General features: G+C 45.9%; 1 protein-coding gene and 1 long non-coding RNA gene across 4 annotated transcripts in view; one reads left to right on the top strand and one right to left on the bottom strand.

Annotated features, from left to right (window-relative positions):
• Nucleotides 1-19374, top strand: part of Pknox2 (PBX/knotted 1 homeobox 2) — a 297178-nt gene that overhangs the window by 40446 nt on the left and 237358 nt on the right. The window lies entirely within an intron of this gene.
• LOC143438964 (uncharacterized) lies at nucleotides 9050-17748 on the bottom strand. The gene is made up of 2 exons (XR_013107473.1): nucleotides 17453-17748; nucleotides 9050-13272 (listed from the first exon to the last, which is right to left on the bottom strand). It is a non-coding gene; the product is annotated as an uncharacterized LOC143438964 (long non-coding RNA).

The following is a 19374-nucleotide window of genomic DNA, read 5'->3' as shown; positions in this document are numbered from 1 at the left end:
CTAACTTCATAAACACCCACGTGACAAGGCATTAGGGACCAAGCCCATCCCTGTCCACAGCAGCCACAGAGCGAGTATTCTTACTCATCCTGCTGACTCTTGTGCTTGGAATCACGGAAACCACAGACACGTTAGCTAACCCAGGGCCTCAGTTCCCTGGCCATTGAGATGTGACAGCAATTGTCAACTCAGATGGCATCCACCCTCATGAAATGACACACAAGATCACTAGACCATCACTCTCAGTTCTGGTCACATTCCACCTTTGTCCCTCTTCCACTGTCCCCAGGCATACCTTCATTCTTTCAGGATTGCATGTAACTACTCTGCAGAAAATTTTTGGGGTGCCCAGACTGGATTCCCAGGGTGTTTCAGTGCCTGGGTTAGGGCATCAGTAGACGTAGCCTGTGTCTTGATATTAAAAAGCCAGATGCCTTAGTTACTTTTCTGCTGCCATGATAAGACACCATGACCATGGCAACTTAAAAAAATAAAAAAAGCTTAATTTGGGGCTCACAGTTCCAGAGGGTTAGAATCCATGACCAGTATGGCAAGGGGCATGACAGCCAGAAGGCAGGCGGGTACAGAGCTGAGTGGGGCAGTGACTGACAGCTCACCGAGACGCTGGGGATGATGGGAGTCTTTTGAAACCCCAAAGCGTGCTTCCAGCGACACACCTCCTAATCTTTCCTCAATAGGTCCACCAGCTCAGGACCAAGTAAAGCAGTCAAACGTATAAGCCTATGGGGGACATGCTCATTCAAGCTGTCACATCAGGTGTGGTGGCACATCTGTATCTTTCTGACTGAGGGGGCCAAGACAGGAAGATCCTTGGGGCTTACTAGCCAGCCAGACCCACTGAAACAGTAAAATCCAGGTCCACGGAGAGACCTTGGCTCAAAATAGAAAACGGAGAAGTGATAAACGAAGACACCTGACACTGGCCTCTGACCCCCACGTGTGCATGCACAGTGCCCCCAAACATATACAACACACACAGAGAGAAAGAGAGAGACAGAGGATAAGAGAGAGAGAGAAAGAGAGAGAGAGAGAGAGAGAGAGAGAGAGAGAGAGAGAGAGAGAGAGAGAGAGAGAGAGAATGAGTAAAAACACACACGGAGGATGACAGTTCAGTCCTGTAATCTCAGTACTTGGGAGGTGAAGACTCAGGAGTTTAAGGTCAGCCTGGGTTACATGAGCCACTGTCTTAAAACAACAAAAAAGCCAAAAGCAGCCAACCATCTAAAACAAACTAAGACTCCACACAGACACAAGGCTCTAAGAGCTCCTGAAGGATGGGGAGCCGTGACCAGGAAGACATTGTAAGGGATGGAAACTCTCAGGGAGATGGGATGTGAGAGTAAAGATGGATGGGAATTGTGTTTCAGGCATGGGATGGTGGGTCCAAAGGGCCCTGGGGAGGAGGAAGAACTGGTAGGCAACTGGGGCCTGGGAAGAGAGACAGGTCTGGAGGATCAAAGGCCCAGGAAAAACTTAGGAGAGAAACCTAGTCTGGCCCCTGCAGCTTCAGGAGAGGTAGCAGAGTCTAGACTGAGAAGTGGGAGTAGAGACCAGGCTAAGACCTGACACAGGCCTGGGCTGGGAAGGAGGTGCCTACTGCCCGGGGTTGTCTTTCTAAATGGAATCAGTAAAGTTCACAGCCTGCTTGCTGGTCCATCATGGAAGGAGGACATCACAGTGAACAAGTGCACCATGCATTTGGCCTTCGCTCAGATAAGCACTATCCAGCTCACTCATGATCGGGATCCAGTTCCCACCACCTCTATCTCACTCATCTGTCTCATCTACCCTCACCTCTTAGGCCCCTCTGCTGTAACTGAAATGAATCACACATGCTCCCGCCTCAGGGCCTTTGCATGCGCTGTTGCAGGAGCCCAAGCACCCTTCCCCTACATATCTGTTGCTCCGCACTGTACCTGAGCTAGGCTTGCACCCAACCGCCATTCTGTTCCATACTGTGATCCCCTCCAAAGGCTGTAGCCAAACCGGAATCTCTTTCTCCCATCCTTGTACTGCTCCCCAACCCCAAACTAGATACTGTATCTAGTTGATAATGAGCTTGAACTAACTTCTGGTCCCCATGCTGGATCTGAAGGCTTGCATCATCATGCCTGATCTATCTATGCAAGGCTAGGGAACAAACCCTGGGCTTTATCTATGCAACACAGATACCCTGGCCTTTGGACTGCACCGTATTCTACATTATTATTTTATATATCCCTCCCCTTTCCTACCTCCCTGGTCCCCTTCCCCCACCCCCACCCCCACCTCTTTTCTCTGCTGGAATCCAGAAGAGTACATAACTGGAGTAAGGCTTTAAGCAATGCTTGTGAATGAGTGAATGAATGAATGAGTGAATGGATGGAATTGATTGTGTCTTAAGTTCCAAGATTTTTTTCTTTTTTAAATGCATGCTCTGAAATGCACTCAGGGACTATCAGAACGGGAAGGCACTAAGTCTCTAGGCTCTGAGCAACTCTACCATTTAACAACTGAGCAAAGAGATGTCCAGAGAGGGTAACGAGGTTGTGAAGGAACACACAGCACAGAGCTCATAAATACAAAGGGTCGCAGAATTTGCTGCTGGACTCTCTTCATAAAACTTTGCCTTTTCTGCAACAGCTCCCTGGGAATGAGGGTCCGCTAGGCTGGTGCTGGCTTCTGGTGGTGTTGTTTTCTGTGAGACACTTGGGGGCCATCTTTGGATATGTTGGGAGATGCTGTTTGGCAACCAGCTCGGATAGGTTTGCTCCCCAGTATCAGGAAGTAAAATGAATGAGCCAACAGCATCTCCAGTCAATTCACAGGGAATGATAACTAGGCCTGCCTTGTGCAGCACTGGCCAACAACCGTTGGTCACCTGATAAGTCAATCAGGATGGGGTGATGTCATGTGACTGGGGGTCCACTGCCCTCTGCTCAGATTTTCACCCTTCCCGTGACAGCAGAAGTCAGTAGAAGGAAACAGACCAAAGTTCCAGTCCCTGCCCATGTATATGGTCGGCTTAACTGTGGTCTAGTGCCTTAATTTACATCTCTGGGACCCCATTGTACAAATGGGGGCTGTGATAGCCAGACTGTGGTGCTGTTTATATGTCCCGAGGCAGGTGAATGCCTGGTATCTGGTGGATGTCATATGTAACAGGCTGAGCCATTGCTTTGATTCACAATGGGGGGGGTGTGTGTGAGGCAGACAGAGTAGCACCCTCATTGTCTGAGAGGCTAGAATGAGGTTGCAGCCTCTAGCTTCTCCATATGGCCTTTGTCCTGCTCCCAGCTGTGACCTGGTCTGACAGAAGCTCCTGGGAGGAGCTAGGGAAGGACATTTGGATTTTTATGGGGAGGAGAAAAGGGTGAGGGGAGGGAAGAGGGGAGAGGGGAGAGCGGGAGAGACAGAGGGAAGAAGAAGGGGGGAAAAGGAAAACTAGAGGAGAAGGGGGAGGGGGAGGGGGGAGGGGGAGGGGAGGGGGGGAGGGGAGAGGGAGGGGAGAGGGAGGGGGAGGGGGAGGGGGAGAGATCAAAGTAGGAATTATTGTCTCTAACCCAGGGTCTCCTGAGACCTTAAATAGGGTTTTTTTTCCCCTTTGGCCTTTTGGAAGATAGAAGGCTTCCTTGCTGGTTGGAATCCATTGAGCTTGTCAGTGTTGGAGGGTGAAGGATGTGGAGTGGGGGTGCAGGGGGTAGTGGGGGAGGGGCCCCCTAGTCTCTGGGATGAGGACTTCCTCAGGTCTGAGGAAAACCTGTATCCACTAAGGCTCCATTGGCAGTCAACACTCAGGAACTCCCATGACTGGGCTCACAGTCTGGGAAGGTTCTTCAAGGGATATGGCAAGTGATGTATCTGCAACCAAGATGTTTCCTGACAGGAGACTGTTGGTATCTTACTAGTGATTCATGTTAAAGTCTGCAGCCAGACACCTCTTCCATTTTTTCCTTTCTGTGGGTCACTTCTTCCCAATAGAAGGTAAGCTGTGCTTAGGGGACATTGGTCCCAGCGTCGTTTTTCCCCCTCATCCTCTCTGCTGCATTGTTTCATTTTTTTGAAAAAAAATTTAATATTTATTTATTTAAAGAAAGGGTGGCCCTGGATAGCCTAAAATTCGCAGAAAGATGCTTGCCTATGCTTCCTGAGTGTCGGGATTAAAAGCATGTGCCATCACAGCACAACCATTTCTGGGCTTTCTTTTTGGAGTTAGTTCACTTCCCTGGTCCCTGTGTTCAGAGCAATATCTTAGTCTGCTGTCTTAATCTGTGTAGAGTGTTGCAAAGGCCACATGCTTGACACCCTACCAGTTTGAACTGGTAAGAGTTCGGCTATTTGACTTAATTCTCCAGTTTAGACTCAAATGTAAAATTAAATGGTTAGCCTTTCCCATACATACTTCCTTGCCTGTGCTAAAAATATAAGCTTTAAGCATGTATAAAACTGCAGTTTATAACATAAAATTTTCCACTTTACTAATTTGAAGAGTGCAATACGGTGGCATTAATTATATTTGCAATGCTAGGTACTCTGTAGTCATTTTAACGGTGATTCTGCCCTTCCCCAGTTCCCTGTCACTCTGTGTGAGTTCTACCACTGAGTTACATGCCCACCACTAACTAGTGATAACTTCTAATCTGCATCCTGTCTCTATGGATTTGACTACTCTCCATAGCTGTTGTGGGTATAAGCCGTCTTTCATTCTCCAACTATCTGTCTGTAAATGCTTGGGTTGTTTTATCTTTTGGGGATAGTGCTATAATGGACACTGGAGGACCGGTTTTTGTTTAAGTCTGTTTTCACTTCTTTTAGACCTACATTTAGGATCAGGGCTGCTGGGCACTTCTGTGTTTAAGGTTCTAGGAAACAAAACACCAACACATCCCCCACAGTAGCTGCACCACTTTAGATGCCCACTTGCACCACATGAGGGTTGGAATACTCCCACATCCTTGCCGATAGATACCTATGACTATAAGTTCTTCCAGTAGCGGTTCATTGTGGCTCATTTGAGGATTCCTCCCACATCGAGGGTCTTTCTGTGTGCTCATTGGCCATTTGATTATATTCTTGGGGAAATGTCTGTTCAAGTCTTCGCCCATTTCAAACGTGGGTAGTTTGGCTTTTCGTGGTCAGGTGGTAGGTGTTCTTTATATATAGTGGATATTAAACCCTTACTAGAGATATGCTCAGTGAGTACGTCCTCCTGTTCTGTGGGCTGTCTTTTCATTTTCTTGATAATATCCTTTGATGCACAGAAATTTTAAAATTTAATGAGGACTAATTCATATATTTTCTTTAGGTTGCGTTTGATTTTAGTTACTTTTAGATTTTATCTGAAAATTGTTGCCAAATCTAACTTTTATGGTTTTAACTCTTAAATTTAGGTTATTGATCCATTTTGAGTTAAGTCTTTCTCTCTCTCTCTCTCTCTCTCTCTCTCTCTCCCTCTCCTTCTCTCTTCCCCTCTCCCTCTCTCTTTCTCTCTCCCTCTCTTTCTCCTCTCTCTCTCTCTGTCTCTCTCTCTGTCTCCCTCTCTGTCTCTGTCTCTGTCTCTGTCTCTGTCTCTGTCTCTCTCTCTCTCTCTCGTGTGTGTGTGTGTGTGTGTGTGTGTTATAAAGTAGAATCCAACCACACTCTTTGGCCATGGACATTCAACTACTTCAGCCCTGTTTATTGAAGAGACTATTCTGTTGAATGGGCTTGGCACTTTTGCTAAAAACCAACTGGCCATAGATTATGAGACTGTCTTTGGAGTCTGGCTTCTATTCTACTAGCCTGCCTGCCCATCCATATGTCAGCAGCACCTTGTTTTGACTACTGTGGATTAGTGGTAAAGTCTGAAGTTTGGAAGTATAAGATTTCCAAATTTGTTCTTCCTTTTTTTTTTTTTTTTTTTTTTGATTGTTTTGGCTCTTAGGGGGCCTTTTGCAATTCCATTTGAATTTAAAGATTGGATTTTACATTTTAGAGGAAAAAAACCCTTGGAGTTTTACACTTGATCTTTGCCAAAAGGCTGAGACACAGTTGCTGTTAATTTTTTTTTTTTTTTAGCCACAAAAGTGTGTGTGTGTGTGTGTGTGTGATGTGCATAGGTGTGTACATGTGGAGACCAGAGGCTGACGATCTTCCTCTAAAACTCGTGTTTTGAGGCAGGATCTCTCACTCAGCTGACACCAGTTGGTTAGATTGGCTGGCTAGTGAACTGTAGGGATCTCCCTGTCTCAGCCTTCCCTAGCACTGCACAGAGACACCACTATGCCTAGCTTTTATGTCAGCACTGGGGATCCTAACTACTGTCCCTCATGTTTACACAGCGAACGGTGTACCACTGAGGCATCTCTCCAATTCCCCTGCTGTTGGAATTTGAGCAGGGTTTCCCACCTGTAGACTCCTTAAGGGCAGCATTGACATCTTAGCTATGTTGAGGTTTCTTATCTGTGAACGTGGGATATCTTCCCGTGCATTTACATCTGATCTCAGCAGTGTTTGGTAGCATTTCGAATACAAGTCTTTCCCCTCCTCCGAACTTACTTCTAGACAGTTTATTCAGGTTATTTAGGTTGTATTTTAAATTAAATTGCCTTCTTAGTTTTTCCCTGCTAGCATATAGAAACACAACCAATTTGTATGTGATATTAGACAATTTTATCACTATATTTTATGACAAAAATAGGTGTCATGATATTTTCATACGCTTGTATAATATACTTTGACCAAACTTATCCCTTCACTCACAAGCCCTTCCTGTCCCGCTGCCTCCTTTTCTTTTCCATGACAGCCCTTCTATTTTTGTGTCTTAAAAAAAAAAGATCTAGATGCCGCCTATGAGGCAAAACATGCAACGTTTGTCTTTCTGAGTTTAAGCTTAACACAAAGATCCTTGGTTCCACCCATTTGCAAATGACAGGATTTCATTCTTCTTTATGGCTGAGTTAAACTCTGCTATGCGTCTGTGTCTTACTGGCTTTGTCATTCATCTGTTGATGGGCACCCAGGCTGATTCTACAGATTGGCTACTGTGAACAGTGCTACAGTAACATGGGCGTGCAGGTGTCGGACACTGATTCCTTTAGGTGTGTATCCAGCAGGGTGTATCTGGATCGCATAGGCTTTCTGTCTGTGGTGTGTTGAGGAACTTTCACTTTGATTATTACGTGGCTGAACTAAAGTAAATCCTCACCCACTATGTATCTGCTTCTGGCCCCTCCCTGTGCTCTCTTTCCTCATCTTCACTAGCACTTCATTCTTGTTCGACAAAAGAGCCACTCCGGTTGAGGTAAGATGGACTCTCAGTATTGTTTTGATTTTAATTTCCTTAATAAATTAGGTTTTTGGTTTTGTTTTTTTTGGGGGGGGGCGGGGAGTTGTTTTTATTGTTGTTTGCTTGTTTGTTTGTTTTGAAGTTTCTGTGTGTTAGCCCTGGCTGTCCTGGAACTCTCTCCGTAGACCAGGCTGTAGACCAGGCTGGCCTCGATCTCAGAGATCTTCCTGTCTTTGCCTCCCAAGTGCTGGGATTAAAAATGTGCCACCACTGTCTGGCAGGGACATTTTGCATTTTCCCCATGCATTTATCATTTATACTTCTTTTGAAAACTGTCCAATTTTTTTTTGCCCATTTATTAATTGAATAATTTTTGTTCATCTGGTGTTTAGTTTTATGAGTTCTTTATTTATGCTGGATATTAATTCCCACTAGAGGAACAGTTGGGAAAGATTTTTCTCCCATTGTGTAAACTCTCTCCTTAGCCTGGAAATGGTTTTGTTGCTAGTGTGTAAGCACCTTTTAATTTCATGGAATTCCATTTGTCATTTCTTGCCATTGCAGACCTACTGGAGACCTTTTTGGAAATTGCTGCCTATACCCATATCCTGAAATGCTTTTCCCTAATAGATTCAAAACTTCAGCTTATTACTGATGTCTTTGATCTATCTGTTTTTTAAATGGATTCTTTTTTAAGGATAAGAGGCAAGGATCTAATTTCAAGCTTCTATATGGGACATTCAGTTTTCCCGGAACTGTTTGTTGAAGAGGCCGTCTTTTCCCCAACACATATTTATTTTATATGTTTATTGTACCTTGATCATAATCGGTTAGCTGTACACGTGTAATTTTTATTTCGTGGTCCTCTATTCTTTTCCATTGCTCTGCATGTCTGTTTTTATGTGAGTACTATTCTACCATTATAGATACATAACATAATTTAAAATCAGTATTATGGTGACTCTACCATTGCCCTTTTGGAACAGAAGTGCTCTGAATGTTTGGACTCTTCTGTATATTTGTGTACATTTTAGGGTTGCTTCTTCTATTTATGTAGAAAATGTATTGAAGTTTGGGTGGAGACTGCCCTGACTCTATACTTGCTTTTGGTAATATGTTCATTTTCACAATATTAATTCTGCTGATCCATGAACACTGGAGGTATCTCCATCTTCCAGTGTCTTTCCTCCATGTCTGGTAGTTCCTGTGTGTGATCTTATGCCTTGTAAGCTTACTGAATCTCTTTATTAGTTTTCTTGTGAATTCTTTGTTTTTTTTCTATGTAGAATCACAGCATCTAATAATAGAAGTGTTTCCTTCTTTCCTACCTATTTTGGATTCTTTTTAATTTTTTTTCTTGCCTAATTGCTTTGGCCAGAACTCGAAGCCAGGGTTGACTAGCAGAGGGGACAGTGGTCATCTTGTTTGATTCCTTCTTTAGGGGAGAGAAGACAGACTTTTAGTCCCTCATCACCGAGTCTCCTGTTAGCCGTTTGAACCTGATAATTGTCACTCCCAGGGCTGGGTGTGCTCATTTGCTTTTGTTACTCAACACATGGCTTCTTCTGACCGAGGGTCATATTTAGAGTCTTGTTCAGAAAAAAAAATGCCTTTTAATTAGAAAATATCCATTTCATGGTGGCACTAACCGCATTATTAAAATGTCAGCCGAACTAAAAGCGCAACACTTATTAAGCTTCTACTGAAGAGCTCCAAACTCCGGAGACCCTTCCTCAAGTCTTAGGACATTGCAGCCACCCAAAAATCACAAGAAACCATACCTGGATGCAATCAGCAGAGGTTTATTAGGGGAGGAGCTGGTGGTCAAAAACGACAAGCTCTTTAGCTCCAAGAGCAGGGTTTTTGGCCCCGAGTGGTGGGTTAAAGGGTCTTTTATAGCATGGGGTGGGGGGAGGAAGGCATTTTTGCACACTTACACATGAATGGTTGTATTTTCGCGCGCTTACACATGATTGGTTGTTTTACAAATTTTGAACATAGCACTGGGAAGACCAAGGGAGGGGTAACCAAGAACAGTGGAACATTTCAGAGAATCTAGCCCAAATGATCTAGAGTCATGTGAGATCACTCTGCACACTCATTCTTCTCAAAAATGTGGTTTTCACCATGCTATTGTGTCCTATCCTGCCATTTCAGATTACTATCTTTACTTTTTCCGGCTATAGGGCTATGGCCCCACCTAGGTGGTAGCATCTTTATCTGTAGTCAGGAATGCCTTCCTGCCTTGGGCGAGGCTTGGGGAATGTAATCCAGCAAGTGTCCTTCACCTGGAATGTGAAGGCCTGAAATCTTATTTTCAGTTCCGAGTTCTGTAAGGCGAAAAATCTACACATATTTCGTAAAATGGCCTTTATAATTTTTCACTCTACATTACTATGTTGCACATTTGTGAAGCTCCTACTATGTTGCAGGCACTTTTATTACCTCAAGTGCCCCAACAGCCCTTGGAAACAGAGTCTTTATTACTACCACCCCCCACTTCAGAGGAGGAAATGAATCCTAAGAAATGAGGTGACGTGTGTGCACTGTTGGTGAGTGTTCCTAAGTTCACTGTAATTGCCGGTTTGTAGTTTGACTTGATCTTCTTTTGCTAATTCTCCGGGGATAGAAGCTGGCAGCTGTTCTTTGTGGGGTGCACAGAATGCCCCCTAGGGCCACAGAACCGGAGAAGGCGCTCTCAAACACACGCTATCCCTCAGCCCATTCTGATAGATCAGATCATGGCTGGAGCCGATCACCCCTATAAGGGAATCGTCACTGTGAGCCATAACCGACAAGAGCTCATTGTGACCTGGGTCTGCAGTGGTGGAGAGGGTGACAGCTACTGCCAGCCACGGCTCACTCTTCCGCCTTGCTATTGCTGAGGTCGGATAACCTAGGGTCTTACAGAGTTGATGCTCTCGAAAGGTTCAAAGACACAGTTCCTGTGGGGGATGGGAAGCAAATGCTTTTCTGTGTAATGAGAAGCTGCTGGGCCTGGCAACTTTGTCCTTACCCCAAGCCCCTGTACTGTTAACTCCGGAGTAATCTACACTCCCCGTGGAATCAGTTTTATCAAGTAACTGCAGCCACAGGTGCCTGGATAATTCATAGCCAATGGCTAGTTTCTGCCTCAAATTTCTGGGTCAGGAAAGCCGTGTAAGATCCTACTCTGGCAGCGGTGCAGCCTTTAACCAGGGGACTGCATGTCCTTTCTGGGTCTTTGTTTTTGAAGAAGTGTGAACACGAACCTGGAACAGAGTCCCAGTTGGAGTCCCAAGGATTGGCAGCCTGTACAACAGTTCTGGAGTCTTCTGAGTCCTGTGGCTGGGTACTCATCCTCAGCCTGGGGGTGGGACCCAGATGTTATTGTGAGTGGTATGGCTGGAAGATGCCTGTCCATAAAAAACTAGATCATCTCTGAGCAGGGGGAGGCTGTTGATGCTCTTGTGACTTATTTTTAAAGGTTGGTTTTCTTTCCTTTCTGGCTTCCTCCTCTGCACTGTAGTCTTAGGAAGGGTCGCAGGTGTCCTGAATCCCCCTCCCTTTAGTGCTCCAAGCAGGCTTTGGTGAACTATTTTGCCTGGCTGGCCATTCTGATGGCATGTTATTTATTTATTTATTTATTTATTTATTTATTTATTTATTTGTGACAGGGTTTCTCTGCATAGTCCTAGGTGTCCTGGAACTTGCTCTGTAGACCAGGCTGGCCTTGAACTCAGAGACCTGCCTGTCTCTGCCTCCTGAATGCTGCCAAGTCCTTGTGAGGGTTCCCTGGGCTACAGATGGCCACCAGGTCAATTCTATGAAGAAGGATCACCACTGAAATTCCAAGCAGGTACACGTGAACTATGGGTGAGCGTAGGCAGCTCTCCCAACAGTCCCTTTTAGATAACACTCAGCACCTCTTCATTGTCTCAATGCAGCTAAACGAATATCTTTGCAATCATCTAGATGAGACACAGTTCTCTTCAAAGAAATGAGAGTCTTTTTGGCAACTTGGTGCGAACTCCTCTCATAGCCTCCCTCTTCTGTGCTTGGATCCACTTCCCCCCACCATCCTCCCACCTGAACCTCCTTGCCAAATGTGGTATTTTCATCTGCCCTCCAGGCTTGAAGTCCTGGAGACTTCTCTCCTTGTCTACCCCCCCCCCCACACACACCCTTTTCTTAGGACAGTAATTACCCCTCTCATTTGCCCAGGTGGGTCTTGGTTTAAGCCTGTTGCCCCACTGTGGTTGTTAATATCTCCCCTTCCTCTCTGAAAAGTGTCCAAGTTCAGACACTAAATGCAATGGTTAGCCAGACTTTAACCTCTCAGGGGCCAAGGCTGCCCTCTGTCCGTGCCTGGCATGTCACTGCATTCCTACTGCTGTCTCCCTAATCCCACACTGTCGCCTCCTGCCAGATGACTTCAACTGTGTCACACTTCTGATCCACTCTTCAAATCATTGCCTGATTAATTCTCTCAAAATACAGCTCTTCCCAGATCACTTCACTGGATCCTTGCTGCTTACAAGAGACCTTGCAGCCTGGCACTTAGAACCCTCGCCGACAGCCTGGCTTCTCTCGTGGTGAACGTGTTGCTTTTTCCAAGCTTCTCAGGATGAGATCTCAGTTCTGCTGTAATCAGTCACTGTTCAGTGCCCTGCTTCTGCCCAGTGACAGTCACCTGTGAATACTTGTTCACTAAGGTCCCCTTGCATGGGCCATTCCCATAGACTGGAGTAGGGGTTCTTCATGCTTTAAGGCCAGCATCAATTCCAACCTTGTGAGTACCATGATTTTGACTAGCCCACCCCTCAGTGATCTTGTCCTCTGAACTCCTCAACCCAGAGCAATTATTGCCTGCACAATCCATTTGGCATCTAATCACGTACTGCCTCATGGCTTTTTTTTTTTTTTTTTTTTTTTTTTTTTTGTAGATTGCTGTGTTGAACCAGAGCTGGAAGGCTTAACTGTGAGTTTGCTTTCGTGTATCTGTTGTCCTCTATAAAACTGCAGGTTCCTTGAGGACAGGAGCTGCATCTTCTCCATCCCCCCTGTTGCCATGATAACATCAAGTGCCTACTAAGTGTAAAATAAACACTTAATAAACATCCACTCAGAAATCTCAGCTGGGAAAGCCCCTCCTCTTTGCGTAGTTTAGACCCGGTTTTGTAGACGAGTAATGGAAGATAGCGAGAAAGACAAAGTCAAGAGAGTCGCTCAGAGGTCTGGCTAATTCAAACAGCAGGGCCAGGCTTCAGACACAGATTGTGATCAGGCCAGATACTTTCTGGTCGTCAAGCTCTGTGTTCATTTTCTTTTTCTTTCTTTCTTTCTTTTTTTTTTAATTTAAGGATGAGTAGAAATGTAACCAGGAGTGGGCCGTGGCAAAATCCTCATGCTAGAAAACTGGTAGAACTTGGGGGATGTTTGCAATGATACAAGATACTTCCTATGGGCTAGAGTTTAAAAATACACACACACACACACACACACATACACACACGCATATCACACATGTACATACTAACATATATATATATATATATATATATATGCACACACGTAATATGTATGCACACATATTGTGTGTGCATGAAACATGAAGGTAGAAGGGGATGAGAATTAGTGGGGGGCCGAGGGAACACTAAAGAAAGCAACAGAGGTAAATGTGAGGTGACTCCATGATGTGCGTATGTGAAGATACCATAAGGAACGTCACTATTGTGCATGCTAATTTCAAAATGAAAGCAAAATAAGCAGTCTGAAAATGAAAAAGGTGAGAGGATTGGAGGGCGGAGACAGGCCAAGCAAGAGAGCATCAAGATTTGGGGCTTAGGGAGTAGAGATACCTTCTATGAGCTCCTTAGAGGAAAGACCCCTCTCTGCGCTCTCTGATTCAGAAGTTGTGGTGGGATGGATGTTAGCGGGAGTGGGATGCGGGTGAGCCACTCATGAGGTCCAGGAGACGGCATGGGAACGTCTGTCTTCAGGCAGCTGGTCACATGTGCTTTGGGCTGCATAGAAACCCAACCCCGGCAGTATTGAAAAACATCACCGGTAATGCTGATATATATATATATATATAGCTTTCAACTTTAATAAGGTGTTGCAGAAACTACAAAAATACTTCTAACCAAAACCACATTTCACTGGAAGCTTGATCTGGGATCCCTTTCTACTGCTCCTGTGTGGTGCTGCGTGCTGTCAACAGAGCTGTTTAAACGCAATGGAGAGTGGGTAATCTCGAATTCTATGGCTTTTGTTTTCTGTTATGAAATATCGACGTCGGAAAACAGAGTGGATTACAGAGGCACTGGAGGGCACTGGGAGGAGACTCAGGGAACCTGAGGTGGGATGGATGAGGGCAGATGGTAGCTGACCAATCTGTCTGCATCTGGGTTTTTCTATCAGGAACCTGGAGAAATTCACACATCTCACTGACATGAAAAGGCTCTCAGTGGTGCTGGGGTTGGCTGAGGACTCACAGTCCTGTCACAGTGGTGCCAGGGAGGCAGGGCTGTGTGCTCAGTTGTGGGTATAGTGGCTGAAATATGTGTCTGACGGTACCTTGGGGAGATAAGGACCAGTTTAGTCAGGAAACAGGCACTGGGATCATTTCCCAGGAAAAGCTGGGCTTGTGTCCATCTTGTGTGCTGTTGGAGGTTTGGGGAGACATAAATGATATTTTACTCTGATGCTCTAGATCCTGGCAGGAGTCACTTCTGGGAAAGGTGGGGGCTCGCCAAAGTAATGGTAGGGCACCTGGTTCCTTCTAAGTAATAACAACAATAAAAGAATGCAGTCTCCCTTTACGGAGTGCCGAGTGGCAGGTGCTGGTGTGTGCTTCTTTCTCCAGCCTTTTCATAGCCTTGGTAGGCAAATATTGGCCCATTTTCTAGATAAGGACTGAGGCCAAGTGAAGGACTCCTTGCCTTGTTTGCTGAGTCTTCTGCCTCCCTGTCTCCAAGGGCCACAGGGAGGGAAGGACAACTGGGAAGGACAGAGGAGGCCACAGCCAGCCAGCTTGATGGGGTTTGGTCTTGCTAGCTTAGGGGAAAGAAGAGGAGGCACTGGCAGAGAATTCACTGTGAACTGTCAGTGGGCCAAGGGCTGTGAGGGGCAGATTGCCTCAGGTAATCCAATGACAGTCCCAAGTCATGTGGGCCAGCTCCCTGTCTCCTCTGTGCAGGTGAAGCACTGGCTGAGGTGGTACCTTTAGGCTATCTTCTCTCTTCTGGGCAACATGGCAGGGGTCTGTCATTGGGTTTGAGGGATGGCCTGTCTCTCTAGATAGATTACATTTGGTTTGCTCAGAAGGCATTTATGGCTTTATAAAGCTCTTAAATTGACTCTCCCCCCCAAAAAAAACATTTCTTCAAGCTTACAAGGCCAGTTTTAGAATAGCAATTACCAGCTCCAATATCCCCCAGCAAACTCATGCTGTGCTGTTGTATATAAACTGCTCGGGACATTTGTAATGCTGCCACACGGCATATCTGCAGGCGGAAAGCCCCTGTCTTGCCGAGGAATTTCTTGCAGAGGCCCTTTCTCAGCCCTAATTTATGGGCCACATAAAACTCTTGTGAAGTTGCCCTGCATCGTTCTGAGGCAAAGTTGAGGATTTTTTACTGTTTCAAGCTGCTAATTTTTTCCATTTAAAGCCAGCCTTCTGTCCGTGCCAGTGTGCATGTGTGCATACAAGTTGGCCACTTTAATTTATGTGCCTCCTTCTCTCTGTGCAATGCTTATAACTCACAAATGTGGGCATAATATAGCACCAGCTCTTCCTTTTTTACAAGAGACTCAGCTGCTTTGTCCTGCATCTGCAACAACCTGGACTCCTCCCTGCATCTCCACCACTGAAGCCCAGGGAGGAAGTCTCAATGCAAGGAGACACATACACCTAGGAACTGTGCAAGCTAAGACCTTGTGTTCTTAATCTGTGTCCCAGTTTGCTGACTGTTGCTTTGACAAACAACTTGACCAAAAAGCATCTTGGGGAGAAAAGGGTTTGTTTTATCTTCCAGCTTCCAGTGCTTCGTGGAGAGAAGTGAGGGCAGGAACCTGGAGACTGGGAGCTGAAGCAGAACCAGGGAGGCACACTTACTGGCTTGCTTTCCCTGGCTCACTCAGCTTGCTTTTTTATGTAACCCGGGACCACCTGTCTAGGGGTGGCACTGTCCCCTCTGGTCTGGGCAATACATACATACATACATACATACATACATACATACATATATACATACATATATACATACATATATACATACACACACACACACACACACACACACACACACACACGGAAAAACAAAAGCCTAGCCTGTACAGCCCAATAGATGAGGGGCTTAATGAGAGGCAGTGGTGGTGGGGCAGAAGCTCAGATCTGGGAATTAGAATTTACAGCCTAAGTGAAGCACATGTACTACCTCAGGCAAACCATGGAGCCTCTGAGAGCCTCAGTTTCTCTGCTCACAGGACAGGGGTAAGGTTATACATTTCTCACCAGAGTACTTTGAGTTTCAAGTATGCTAATGACTGTAAAGGCCTTTCATAAGCAATATCCAAGGGCTGGCTAGAAGCTATTCCAAGCTCTCAACTGCTGGCAGGGCCCCCTAGGAAGGAGAACAGCCAAGAGCAATGTGATGTCTCAGGGCTTTCCGAAGTCAAATCTCATGCCTTTGCATGAGCCCTGCCTCCCTAGTCTCTGGTGAGTCCTGAGCCTGGAGCTCTTGTGTAACACAGGCTGAAGTCAGAACTTTACTGCTGCTTCTCCACCAGGATCCTCTGCGCCCAGAGATTTTCGATCTCTTCTTGAGAGTCCATTAATAGCCCTTCTCCACCCCAGCCAGTCCCAATCCCTGCCCCTTCTTGGGATCAATAATTCTCTCTTGGTCTTTGCAGATGCCTCCCACCTGGAAGTCAGGCAGCCTTCCTTCTCTGGGTTTCATGCAAATCTTAGTGCCTGATGGGTTGTGGGAGAGTCACACCAGTGAGGCTCATGGTTCCCAGTCCTGGCTCTGTCCCCACATGAGGGTCTTTATCATATGACAGCTTCTTTAACACAGGGAGACTTGGTCCTTGTGCGCACAGGCTGTGACTACTCTGGCTGATAGTAGGGGACATTCAGCTCCTCCTGAGGCTTTGGTGAGGCCCCTCGGTATAGAGAATTCCAGTCCCAGTCTTGCTTCAACGTCTCTGAGGCATCATCTCCCTTTTCTTAACTGTTTGTGTTGGAATGCTCCCACTTGGATATTTTGCCACTAATGTGAAGCTCTAAGAGTTTAAAGCAGACTCATTCGATGCATTTCTAGGGAAGGGGAAGATGCTGTCATTTATTGAGCGTCTACAACATGCCAGCCAGCTGCCTCAGTGCGGCGTATGCTCCAGGTAATTAAATTCTCACCACAAACCCTACTAGTCATAATCGTTAGCATGGATTCAGCACTGGGTATGCCAAACCCTGTTCTGCATTCCTGCCACAAATCCCATCTTCACAACGCTCTGGTAAATGGTAAAACCAAGGCATGGAGAAGTTAAGGCACTTGTCCAACATCACACAGCTAGTAATGTGGGGAGACGGGATTAACAGCCAGGGAGTTGGGTTTTCAGCCTGAGCATTTAATCACTGTACAACAAACGGTTTTCATTCTACCGCACCTAAATTTACGTTGAGATGTAAAATGATTCTCAGGGGAACCTCAGAGCTTGTCCAGTGATGCCCAGCCAGGAGAAGGCAGAGACAAAACTCGAACCCGTTCTGGCCTGCTCTGAAGCATCTTCTATATTTCCCACTGTGCTCCTGTTTCCTCAGTCACTGGCTTAAGTCACCGACTTCATATCTACCTATAATTCACAGTGGCAAGTGAGTGAGATTATAAAATTAATTTTTTTAAAAGATGAAGGTGATTTGGATGTGGGAGAGCTGGGAGGCAGGGAGAAGGGAAAGGACTTGGCAGTGAAGAGAAAGGTGTCCGAATACATCCTGTTTTGTCCTTGAGACAGAGAAACCTCTAAAGAGTAGAGATTTATCTATTTTTTTTAACTTGCAAAGGCTGGGAAGGCCAAGGCCAAGGGCCTTCTTGTATCATCTCCTGGCAGAAGGAGAGATGACAGATCCAGGAGAGGAGGAAGGAAGCAGAATTCAGCCTTTATCAGGAGGCCGCTCCTAGGCCACAACATTAATTCACTCACCTCCTGATGTTGTCACTTCTTAAAGCTCCCGCTTCTCAACTGTGCATCAGGACTAAGTTCCCAACATAAGAGCCTTGTGAGACACTCTCATCTTCTTCCCCGTTGCCGTAGTGATAAAATCACCCCTTATCCCCACAAAAATAACTTAAGGGAGAAAGGGCTTGTTCAGCTCACAGTTCCAGGATGTATTCATCATTACAGGGAGGTCAGGTCATCAGGACCGGGAAATAATCACGTCACATTAAGTTGAGAAGAGAGGAGAGCAATGCCTGCATGCATGATGCTATTCAGCTTATTCTTTCTACTCTCTTATAACCCAGGTTCCCCTTCTCAAGGGATGGTTTTATCCTCCAGTGAGTGAGTCAGTCCTTCTACCTTAATCAATGTAACCAAGATAGTTCTCCAAAGGCAGGCCCAGAGGCCCTTCTCCCAGGAGGAGCTAGGCTTTGCCAAATTGTCAGTTAGCATTAACCACCACAGACAGACACATTATATCCACCTCAGATGGTGAGACCCGGATTAAGGTAATGAGACTGCAAAAGGAGAAAAGGCTCCAGAATCGTTCTGAAGAACCACGAAAACCCAGAGACTGGCCAGGTACTAGATAAAAGTCTGCTTTAGAAAGGCCGGAGAGGGGACAGTTCGGTAGGTTGAGATGCTACTCACAACAAGAAAAGACACGTTTTTGTTGATAAGAGCCTCATTTGGAAACACCCGGGGAAAGATTCCTCTTGGTAGCAAGTGACACTTGATATGCTTTCCAAAGTCCAGAATTGATTCTGGGTATGGAGGTTCTGAATGTGCTTGGGTCATTTTGACACTCGGATAAAACTCTCTCTGGAGAATTTGACACGAAGCTACTCTCGGCTGTGAAGCTCCAGCTGTGGCAACATCATCCTGAGAAGTCTTAAGATACAGTAGGTCAGGTTCAGAATGCTGGGACTAAGGCCCCCTATTCAGGCCGAGAGCTTTTAGGGCCAATGGTTTTCAACTTTCCTAACGCTATAACCCTTCAATACGGCTCCTCATGTTGTGGGGACCCCAGCCATAAAGTTATTTTTGCTGTTATTTTGTCACTGTTATGAATTATAATATAAATCCTTGTGGTTTCTCATGGTCTTAGGAAACTCCTGTGAAAGGGTCATTCAACCCTCCTCAAGGGGTCTCGACCTACATGTTGAGAATCACTTTTCTAGGCCCTACCGCTACTTGGGCAGGGCACTAGCTCTATGTAAGAAGCCTAAGAGCCCATGTTTTACCAAGACTCAGCTTTGTCTCTGGGTGTTAGGTACAGAGATCTGTGCCAGGATCCTTGAAGGGGTGACTTTCCCACAAAAGCGTGTGCTGATGTATACTGGCTACAGTTTCCTCCAGACTCTTAGCCCAGAGGAGGTCAGTTTCTCTGAGCCCATGTATCCCCTACATGTACCCCACAACCTGCCTTGATGTTTGCCCTCTGGCCTCTCATCTATTCACTCTACTGAGTTGGATGTTGGACTAAGCACTGAGTTGGCTCCTGTTGCCTGAGGACCAGACTCTGGGAGGTTACTGAGGCGAGAGGCCTTCTTCCATGGAGATTATTCTCGGCCTGTATTCCAGCCCTTGGGTGGTAGAAAGGATCTCCCAAGCATCATCCTGAGAGGCCAGTCTGCATTTCTAACCAGGCTTTCATCCTGGCTGAGAACAGGAGAGGAGCTGTCATGGACTGATATTCAGGTTGCTTAGAGGAAGAGGATCCAAAAGCCAGTGAAGTCTTGCCTGGGTCAAACCTCTTACATTTTTTGTTTTCTGTGACCTGGGACAATCAGCCTCACTGGACCTGGATTTCCTCATCAGCACAACAAAGAAAGACACTGTATCTGAGCACATCTAAGCCCCATCCATAGGTGTTCCTTCCCCACGATTCCAGTTCTTGGACCAGA

This window comes from Arvicanthis niloticus, chromosome 26, assembly GCF_011762505.2.
Source record: "Arvicanthis niloticus isolate mArvNil1 chromosome 26, mArvNil1.pat.X, whole genome shotgun sequence".
Lineage (NCBI taxonomy): Eukaryota > Metazoa > Chordata > Mammalia > Rodentia > Muridae > Arvicanthis > Arvicanthis niloticus.
Note: the sequence above shows the minus strand (reverse complement) of the source record. Positions and strands in the feature narration are given on the sequence as shown.